An 11100-nucleotide genomic window follows, 5' to 3' on the forward strand; every position below is an offset into this window, starting at 1 on the left:
TTGTGAGCTTGTAGATCGGCTATTTTTGACAAAGAGATTTGGCGTAGGTCCAAAAGCGATACGGATCAATTCCAAATATTATCAAAACATTCTGAGGCACCCCTGGACTGGTGTCACGGCACCCTAGGGTGCCACAGCGCCCACTTTGAGAAACCCTGCTATAGGGGTTGACATGTCTGAAACGCAATGGGGTTCTACGCCAGACTGTGTATCTACGGCTACTGGGACTAGAGTTGCACAGGCTAGACCACCGCTGCATCCCATGACAATTTGCGTGCAGACATTTTTATGTGGTTGCCAAAATATTATGTGGGGCAGTATAATAAAACAAATGTTATTACATGCATTACCATCTATTAGTGATTTAGATGAGACATATGGCTCAGGTTTGGCTTCGATTACAGTAGAGGCTGGCCAGCTGCCAAAATGTGATTGTAGTCTCAGCTACACCAGTAAAGAGGGAACAGGCGAACACTTCGAAGCGTTTCCCTCTCTGGAATAAGAATAAACCTGGAGTCTTAATGAGTAACATACAACACAGACAGTGCAGTGCAATACATAACTTTCACGCCGTTGTCTTCATGTAAACTGTCTGTTGTGCGCTGAATTCGCATGACCACATATATACACAGAAGCAACAGCCCACAACTCTGTGTGCAGTGCTCTCAAAATTCATTGGAAAGGAATTCTTGCTTCAAAATCTCGCTAAATATATCGTGTTTTGTGTAATCACATCTTTTTTTCTTCTCTCGTGACCGGCAAAATACAAAGGTCAAGCACTTGAACAGAGTAACCTAATATAGAAATGCTGAGTTTTACAATCTGTAAAGAGTTAGGAGTCGATGGAGAAGAGGTCTTCAACTGGTTTTGGGCACATTTCCCACAATTGCGGGAATTCCACCCTGCATCACCAATCTGGAGATGTTTACCCACAAAATGTGAATGCATGAGGCTGTGTATGTGTGTGCTTGTGCGTGTGTGTGTGTGTGCGTGCGGAATAGGGGATGGGGGAGATACCATCAGGCCCTGATTTCTGTGGTTATGATGACATCCAGATAATACAGGACACACAGACACAGACACACATAAACTCAGTCACACGCACGCACGCACGCACGCACGCACGCACGCACGCACGCACGCGCACACACACACACACACACACACACACACACACACACACACACACACACACACACACACACACACACACAGACACACACACACACACACACCCCAAAGTCTGCAAATTACAGCTTAGCATGCAAGCGTTGAGCAGATGGGTTGCCTAATGACTGTTGTGTACAGTGTAGAGGGAGTGTGCTGCTTTCCCATTACACGTCCCCCCCCCTTACAGCTCTTCACTGGACCCCAACACACTATGGTCTGGCTTTCATTTAGTTTATGTCTTAACTGGCACCAGCATGACATATGGAGTTTACAGGTGGTCAGATCATGAAAACACAATGAAAACGTTTCACATATTGGAGACTACTCTCTCTGAACTTGATTTTTTTTGGATTATGAACATCATCACCTGTCAAATGTGGTTAACAATTTTCTCATTCACGGCAGTGATTCATTTGACCAAGCAGCATTGTTCAAAAAATGTTTCATTGTATCTAATGGAGCATTGCAAATATATATATATATATTACTGTCAAACTGCCCCGAGAATAGCATTTTAGACAAATGGGAGAGGGTTTAGATGACATCAGCATGATAGCGTGAGAGTGAGAGGTAGACTGTGGAAGATCTGTGGTGACTGCTGTCAAAGGAAGATTACTTTGAGATGATCTCATTTAATGATCTAATATTTTCAGACAATATCGCGCCATTCTCCAATCTAATAGCCTCTCGAACTCAGTCTGGGCTACTTTGTTCCTTTGAGAATACTTGGACACTAGCCTACTCTCACTCTGTCTCTGAGAATTTGAATGTGGATCAATAAAACATTGCATAAGAGTCCACCGTGGGCTGTATATTGTTGTAACAGGTTGAGGAATGATTCAACTGAAATGCCATATTTCATTGCCTATTTAAATTTTACGACAATTGTTCCGGTATTATGCAAGAAATGGTCAAGTTATCAGAGACTTAGTGATGAATTCAGGCCTCTCTTTTTTGGGTGTCATCCATTCATTCCATAACTCATCTGTTTTCCTATTTTTCTCATTACACAATACTGTATAATTTAGCAGTTACTATAGAAATAGCTCTAAATAGCCCCTGCGACATACTAGCGTCATGTCCAGGGGGTGTACTTGTACATCAACCTGCCTCACGCTAGGGAAACAGGAGATAGGCTCATGCCCTATGGCCTCAGGGCTTGGCAAGGCTTACATCTTTTACATAGAAATAGCTACACACACACACACACACAGCCAAAACAGCCAAACAGCTTATTCTGCTGTGGCTATTGACACTTGTTTTGAGCATCCTACCCCAGGTACCTGGGGTAAAGGTACCATGATGGGTAAAATGAAGGCCTGACCCTTGGATATGAATAGTGAAACGGCCCCTTAATGGCCTGGAGCCCCCAGATACCCTAGGTACCCCAGCAGAATAAGCTGTGAGGCATTGGTATTTTTCATGGGCGCAACCCACATACTCACCTGTGCTGCTCATCTCAATGCATGTTCCATACAAATGGGCCACCATTTGAAACTTGAAAGGTATACAAAAAAAGGCTTTCCAACGGTGCACAAGTTATTGCCAAGAAGTATTGTTACAATAGAGAAATAATCTACCTAACACACATTTCCAAACCTTTTGTGTTACAGTATGTTTATATATGAGAATCGTCATTGTTAGAGCAACAGAACACAGCACAATGTTCAATTAGTAACTGTGGACATCAGAAAAGTAAGTTATGAAGAGTGGATACAATCAAACCTCCTTACATCCAGCTGGAGTGACACGCACACACACACGCACGCACGCACGCACACACACACACACACACACACACACACACACACACACACACACACACACACACACACATACACATACACATACACATACACATACACATACACATACACATACACACACACACACACACACACACACACACACACACACACACACACACACACACACAACACACAATTCAGACAAAACACACATGCATTTACACACACCTTTCTTGCTGGCTTCAGTTAAGAGAGATCAATCAGCAGCCAGCTCAGAGCCGTATGAAGGAGAGCGACTGATGTTGTCTTCACATAATGTGACTTCACCCGCCTTTATGCATGTAATTTGTGTATGTGCGTGAAAGAGGGGAAAGCACACAAGGCCCGTCTGGGCCCCATAGTCTGCTCTTTGCATGCAGGAGGTGGCGTGTCAGACAACCATGAAGGTAACTGCACACGCAACGCACGCATGAAACACACGCTAATAGCTGCACCGCATTACGTCACCGTGCGAGAAGGATGCCCTTGTTTCTGGGGGGAAGACAAACACATCCACATGAATGACACGGAGGCTGGTTGTAATTGAGACGTCTAAGCGGAAGCCAGGCGTGCCGAAGGTCTGTTAGTCTCAACTCTACTCTTCTCGCACGATATCCCCATCCATGATACCTCTCCCGCAAAGTCTTTCTCGCCCCCTCCATCTTCCTCTTCTTCTCCATCAGTCTCTCTGTGAGGCACATAGCGCTGTGATATCCTATACAGGCTGCACTTTTGACCAACATCCCCGGGTAATGGTTTTCAGATTCTTCAAGGTGGCCTGAATCTATGCCAGAGCCGAAAAAGGGAAAGCAAACACGTGTCCACCACCCTCTGTTCCTACTTAACTCCAATGTAAGCTGATTATTCAGGTTCTTAGAAATTGTCTGTCACGCTTTCTTTCTTTTTTTTCACGTGAGACTCCCATTCCTCAACAGGCAGACTGGTGGAGCGTGAGTTTGTTTTATTACGGGCCCGTCTTTATGTAATATAGTCAGCTATGCAGAAATCAGTCATTAGTTCTAGTGTGTGTGTGTGTGTGTGTGTGTGTGTGTGTGTGTGTGTGTGTGTGTGAGAGAGAGAGAGAGAGAGAGAGAGAGAGAGATGGAGAATCTCTGAAATATGTGTTGCCCTCCCTCCATATGAAGCCCTTACATGTGTGAGATGGGGCTTTCCTGATGATGGGGCAGTTTCTATGTAATGAGGAGGTTAGCTGTAGCACATTGTGTTTAGATCTGTAATAGGGGTGAGGTCCAGAGTCTTACACGAACCAGTGTGCTTCTGAAGGCTTTTGCGAGGTACTGTACCCCCACATCCCACATGGCCTTGGTGTGGGATTCCTGGTAACCATGAAAGCTCCCGTCCCTCTGTCCTAACTATCCTGTGGTTTGGTGTTTCTCTTCCTAGCACTTATCATCCTAGGGATGTAATGGTACACGTATTTGTACCAAACCGTTTCAGTATGGGGTGTTCGGTTCGGTACAGGCGTGTGTACCATACTGTGTTGTTGAAAAAGCATCAGAGACTGTCAAGACGTTTTTTCTAGTAGGACCCAAATGCAAGGAAGTCAGAATATTGAAGTGGAAGACAGAGTTTAATAAACAGAAGTTTGTAGGAGAGCAAAATCAGCAAACACAAAAAGACTTGGAATGGACAAAATAATCCAACAAAGCATTCAAGGAACAGACAGGTATTAATACACTGGGAACTAACAAGACACAGGTGAAACTCAAGAACAATCAACACAGGGATTGGCTGGGGCAAACAGGACACAGGTGATAAACATTAACCATAAATCAGGGAAGGTGAGACAAGACAGGTAACAACCCCCCCAATGGAAGACAGGAAACACAAGACCATACCTCAAAATAAGATTCAAGAACACACTTCCAAAACAACACATGCAATGCAGATCCTGACAGAGACAACAGCTGTACTAGCATGACTTCACATAGCGTGCAGGTGAAACCACGAAGATAATCATGAAGATGGACATGTACATGGAATGAACGGTCCCAACCATAAAATGTTATCACTGGAATTGAAAATCTATATGAGGAGACTGTACAAGATCTTCACAAAAGCTTATTCAACTTTCCCAAAGCTGCCTCTAACCACAGACCAACACATGGACACACTCAGGACATAATTATGTTATTGTCACTAAACTGTAAGTAGCCTATATTGTGATTTATTGCTGGTATGGCCAGATGAACCAAAATTGATGATGCAATATTTTGTTGGGAAATCATTATGCATGCTAGCCTGGTAAACCCTCCCTCCGGAAATCTCATTTCCATTTGATCAAATAGAAATGAGATTTCCGGAGGGAGGGTTTACCAGGCTATATGCATGCATATGGACACAAAATGTGTGATTGTAATGAGCAATGGCAAATTAATCCCAAGATGAAGTAGTGTGGACTTCACAGAAGCTGAACAGATGACACAATCATGTTTGCTTGTGCATATATCATTCTACACTGTCTGTAAATGTCCTTATCATCAGATAGGCCATTTGTTATATAATGACGTCCACCATGACAAAGCCTCCCGCTCACTCTGTGTTGTGCCGAAAAACGAGCGCTCCTCCTTCTGCACTGTACCGGATCAGGACCGGACCCCACTTTGAGAACCAATGCTTTAGTAGAAGACACATCCTGATGGCATATGATTGTGTGTTCACCAGGACATTACAGGCATATGGTGTCATATAGACTTCAGACAATGTCTACTTCACAATGTATTTATTTACTTATTTATTTTGAATAGCCCAGTGATTACATGAGAAATTACATGATATTACTTTCATGAGTAACCAATTAATATTACTTTCACAAATTGGGTAATATTATTACAGTTACTATGTCAAGTAATGTATTAAGTTATGCTCCTATTTATGTTTTTTTTTTTTTTACATTTCTGATGAATTCATGCACACAAATGACATGTCTATCATTCACTATTTAGACTTTTATTCTATTACAAAATGCAGAACCTGCACTGATAGAGCGTGCTGCAGCTTCCCAGTTGTTGAAATTTAGGCTGCTAAATAAAGCATTTTAATACCAACAAGAAAAGTGTGCTCCTCTGAGCCAGGCCTATATTATACATTTTCCTTGACATGAAAACGTTTGAGAACCACTGCACTAAAGCTCCTTGGTGAAGTGTCTGTCTGACACCGGGGTTCTGGCTGAGAAAGGGTTTGTTGGAGCGGAGGCTAACTGAAGATCACATCACACTGGTTATGAAACACTCAGGTTCAACACCCTGCTCTCTGCAGCCAGACAGTCAGGAGATAGGCCTAGATATTAGATTAGATTAGATTAGATTAGGTGTCCTTTATTGTCCTCAAGGGAAATTAATGTTGCTCGGGTCACAACAGACAAGACGATAAATAAATACACCAGAGTTAAAAGACACCACACTTAAAACAGTAAAAATAGGTGTTAACTATAATTTCAAAAGCCGCTGGCACGCAGACCACACCAGCACAATCACCTTCTCAGACAAAGCAAACCCTGTCTGTTTCAAGACCATTTAGAGGCACCGCGATGACCTGGATTCATCAGATTTAGAACAAACATGACCGGCATAAACCAGTCATAGAGTCCAATAACGGCGTGGCCTCTCTGTCCAATCGTTAGCTAACAATAGTATTACCCCCTGATCACAATGCTGTGTTCAGTGGCAAAGCAGCACAGTCCCTTTACGGTCAGGGAGTTCGCGCAGAGTGAGATCCAGTCTGAAGCAGGGCAAAAGTGCCGGTCCAGACGGCATTCCCTCAGAGGTCTTTAAGAATTGCGATATTGACGACGTCATCCTGGAGATCTGCAACCTTGTTCTGATGGAAAAACAACAAACCTGATACGTACGTGGTCTCTCTCTAACATCAACCCCAGTGCCTAAATCTGGAGATCTCTCAAAATCAGTTAACTACCGTGGAATCAGTCTGACGTGTATCGTTGCAAAGATGTACAACGGCATGATTGATACTAAACAGGATGCGGTGCGCCATCAACCCCCACTTGAGAGAGAAACAAAATGGATTTTGAGAGGGGAGAACCACCGTAGCCCAGATCTTGGCCTTAAGGAGGATCATCAACGAGGTGAAGAAGAACAACCTGACAGCACTGCTGTGATTGATCGGTTTCAAAAAGGCATTTAACTCGATACACAGCGGCACGATGACGAAGCTATTCAAGACTTATGGTGTTCCTCTCAACCCACTGCGGGCCATATAGGGACCATGAACTCTACATGGTACAAGAGCCGAGACGGTAACAGTTGACACCCTGCATGGCGGAGGGGTGTAGCAAGGGGACACCCTCGCCCATTTCCTCTTCATTATAGTCCTGGACTATGCAGTTAGGCAGGCCATCAGTGGACGGGAGCAAAAACTCTACAAATAAACAAAAATACTTTTACACCTATAGGAGGTCTAGACTAAGGCTATGTAAATAAGGAAAGACTGGTCTTGGTCCGATAATAACAGCTGGCAGATTCGACGCACTGGGAGGCAAACTGGAACTAGACATTTGATGGAATGCATTGAAGTCAATGAAGGACGGATGATGAAGCGTACGAACAAACACTATTTTTGAACGCTTGCAACCATTGTAAAATTATCCGTTTAGGAAAATAAAAGAAGACATGGAGCATGTTGTTTTCTGTCTTGTTTTTCTATGGGCGCACTATATAATTTTATTTGGTATTTAAATATCACAGTGTAAGTTTCTGACTGGGGTCTTCAACAGAGGGTCCGGGACCCCTAGGGGGTCCTCAGAGTTACTACAGGGGGTCCGGCAACTCTTTTTGTGATATGATTAATTTTTTTACATTAACCACTTGAACCCTAGCATCCCTTTTCTGAGGAGAACTTTAGCCAAAAATAGCAGATCTACAAGCTCACAACGCCTCGTTTGGTGTAGAGGGGAAAAAGAGCCGACCAAGTAAACAAAAAAAGTTTAATCTGATTTTTTTTTTTACAATATAGAGGGGGTCCCTGCTTCATCTCTCTCTCAGCTAGGGGGTCCTTGGCCTGAAAACGATGAAGACCCCTGGTATAGAGTGAATGAGCTTTGGTCTTGGGCTAAATGCCAACGAAACCGTGGTTATCACCTACAACATCCTTGCGCCAACATCCACCTCTTCCGACAACAGGAGGCACTGCACTAAAGGCAATGACTTCAAATACCTGGGCTCATGAGTCAACTCGTCAGAGCAAGATGTTAAAGTGAGTAAGGAAGGCGCTTGGAGGGCTCTGGGCGGCATCACCGGTAACTAGAAGGCCAACCTCCCCCGACATATCAAGGTCAGCCTGCCCTGCAGACGTCCCCATGGATAGGTGCTTCATCAGAATGCTGCTCGGAGTACTAAACATCATCCAGAATGAGCAGAGAGATTACCAACAGTCAGCATCCAGGTGCATCCAGGAGAATGTGGCTGGCCGCAACATGTGGTGCCACACCATAAAAAATAAAACATATCTGCTGAGCAGACCACATATCAGACTATAATTCTACCGTATACTCTAGTTCACAAGAACAGCTTTGAGAGCTGAATATCTCTGTACAAGCCATGAAGGTAAAGGCTCTAAGCACACTTTGAAACAGTCTTCTGATGGAAAAAGAATGTATGTACAGTGTAAGTAGTTGATACTGGGGAGTAATCAATCTTTAGAATGTAATCTAATCTGTGTCCAGTAGCTGAGTGAAGGGACATCCACACCAAGCACAATAATCATATATATTTCAAAAACTTGTTCTAACTCAAGTGGATGGCAGTGTCCACACAACAACTAGCTATAGTCATAGTCATAGTCATAGTCATAGTCATAGTTATAGTTATAGTTATAGTTATAGTTACAGTTATAGTGCTTGGTGTGGATGGCTGAAGGCCAGAAGTGGAATGGATAAATCTGTGGCTTGCGTGACTTGTGATAAAAAATTTTTTTTTGAATGAAGCCAACCGTAGAATATTCAGTCAATGAAAAATGGCAGATTTCGGTTTTCTTTTAAAGATTTTTTGGGGTGCATTACTGCATTTATGTAAGGGGCACAGATAGGAGAAGACATGTAACACAGGTCTCCAAGGCAAGCCTGAATCAAGCAGCTTATTTATCATGAGGCATTAATTCATTGAGCCCCTGGGGCACATTTTAGTAGTTGAAATACATTTCAACCATAGGATCCAGGTTTCAACCAGGTCCAGCAGGCAAATGAACTCTCTCAAATAGTATATAAAAAATATGATAGATGTCCAGATGTATCAAATACAATGCAAGGCTTCAACGTTTCATAAGGTCATTTGCAGTTGTTGAGCATGTTTCACATAAAAAGTTAAAGATTCATAATCATGGGAAATATTTATATGCCATTATATTTTTGCAATTACAATGCTTGTGAGCAGCACGAATGCACGCGATGTGTTTGTAGATGTCTAATTGAGCGGCACGCAATTATTTACCCCTGCAAAGACATCAAGGTGTGGCGTGTGTGTGTGTGTGTGTCTGAGTGGGACAAGAACGGGGCAGGCGGTCCTGCAGTCCTGTGAGGTGATGAGGCCAGTAAATCGTCTCTGAAGGGTGGTCTCTGAGAGTCCGCCCCCAGTCTTGGCAGGACCCCTGGGTCTCAAATTGAAAGCAGACGTGTTTGGAGTTCATTCTCCTGAGTTACTACTGTTCAATTGTGATTTACAAGAGTGTGTGAGATATGGAAATCTCTCACGCAACTCTAGATATGGGGCTGAGTGAAAGCACATTGTGAAACACAGGCCCCTCCACCCTGTGGGAAGGACTAATCTGTGGACGCATGCTATCCCTCCATTTGGTCAAAGCTGTTTATTCAATGTTTTCATCCCCCTCAGCCTGTCATCTTCTCAAAGTGGGGAGCAACGTCTTATTTGGCTAATGGAAAAAGCATGCTTACAGGCAGTCTCACTTTACTCTCTATATATATGTTATAAAAATACCTTAACTGTTTTATGCTATTAAAGACACATGGTATTTGCAAAAAAAGCAATGCATTAAGATTTGTAAAACCTCAATTACAAAAATGTTATTATGTCATACCTTAATAGTGGGTAGCTTAAAAAAAAAATCAAATTCCATTAAATCACAAGTAATTTGTGATCACAATACTCATACAATTATGTAAATTACAATTACAAGTGAAGTGATACAGTTGTAAAACAATATTAAGTGCTTCACAATTATACCCAGGCATTTCATGATAATAAAATATTTGTTCTGGAGTGAATAACAAAATAAAACCTGTTATAAGCATGGCATTTATTTGTGGCAAATTAATGGTATATGGTAAATTATATCTTTTTGAGTATTTCTAATAACACCCTATGTGTGCTTTGTTACGAAGCAGAATGGCCATTAAAGAGTTGTTTTAAGTGCTTTTTATGACTAATTCTCTACAACAGATGTCACAGCTAATCAGAAACACATGTCCCCTCCCCCAGTCGACCAGTTTTGTTTTGTTGAAGCAGACGACAGCGGCACACCTTGAGTTATAAACCGAGCCAGCTCAGGACATAATTGAACACAAAATATATTTCCGCTGGCCTGTACCATGGCTGCTCGCGTGCCTGTCCTCCACATATTTCAATGAGGCATGAGGTACATGCTCTCACACACACACGCACACGCACACGCACACGCACACGCACACGCACACGCACACGCACACACACACACACACAAATGCACCAGACCCCTTTCTCCTGAAACCGCACCTGCTCTACTCACGAACATCTCCTGTTTGTTTCTTTGTGTCTCTGCAGGAGCCTCCTCTCTCTCAGGGAAGGCCTGGCTTTGGAGGCGTCAGAGGGCTTTAATGAAACACTTAGAAACTGTGACCCGCGACCTTGCGAGAACACCGCTACTTCTCAGCTCAAACGACCAGGATGACGAGATGGATGGCTAGACGGGTTGAATGACAGAAATAAGAAGTGTTAGGGGGAGAATAAGGGGTTAAGCCAGAATGGATCCAACTGCCAGATCGTCACGCACAAAGGCCCACTCTTGGATGAGAAAAGGTGAAGCTAGACAGGTATGGCTGATAAATGCTAACGGTAGTGCTTTCCTCTGTATGATGAGTTAGCTGTTATCAGAAGTGTAGTCTATATAGATGACA

This window comes from Gymnoscopelus braueri (genome assembly GCF_963280865.1).
Source record: "Gymnoscopelus braueri genome assembly, chromosome: 1".
Lineage (NCBI taxonomy): Eukaryota > Metazoa > Chordata > Actinopteri > Myctophiformes > Myctophidae > Gymnoscopelus > Gymnoscopelus braueri.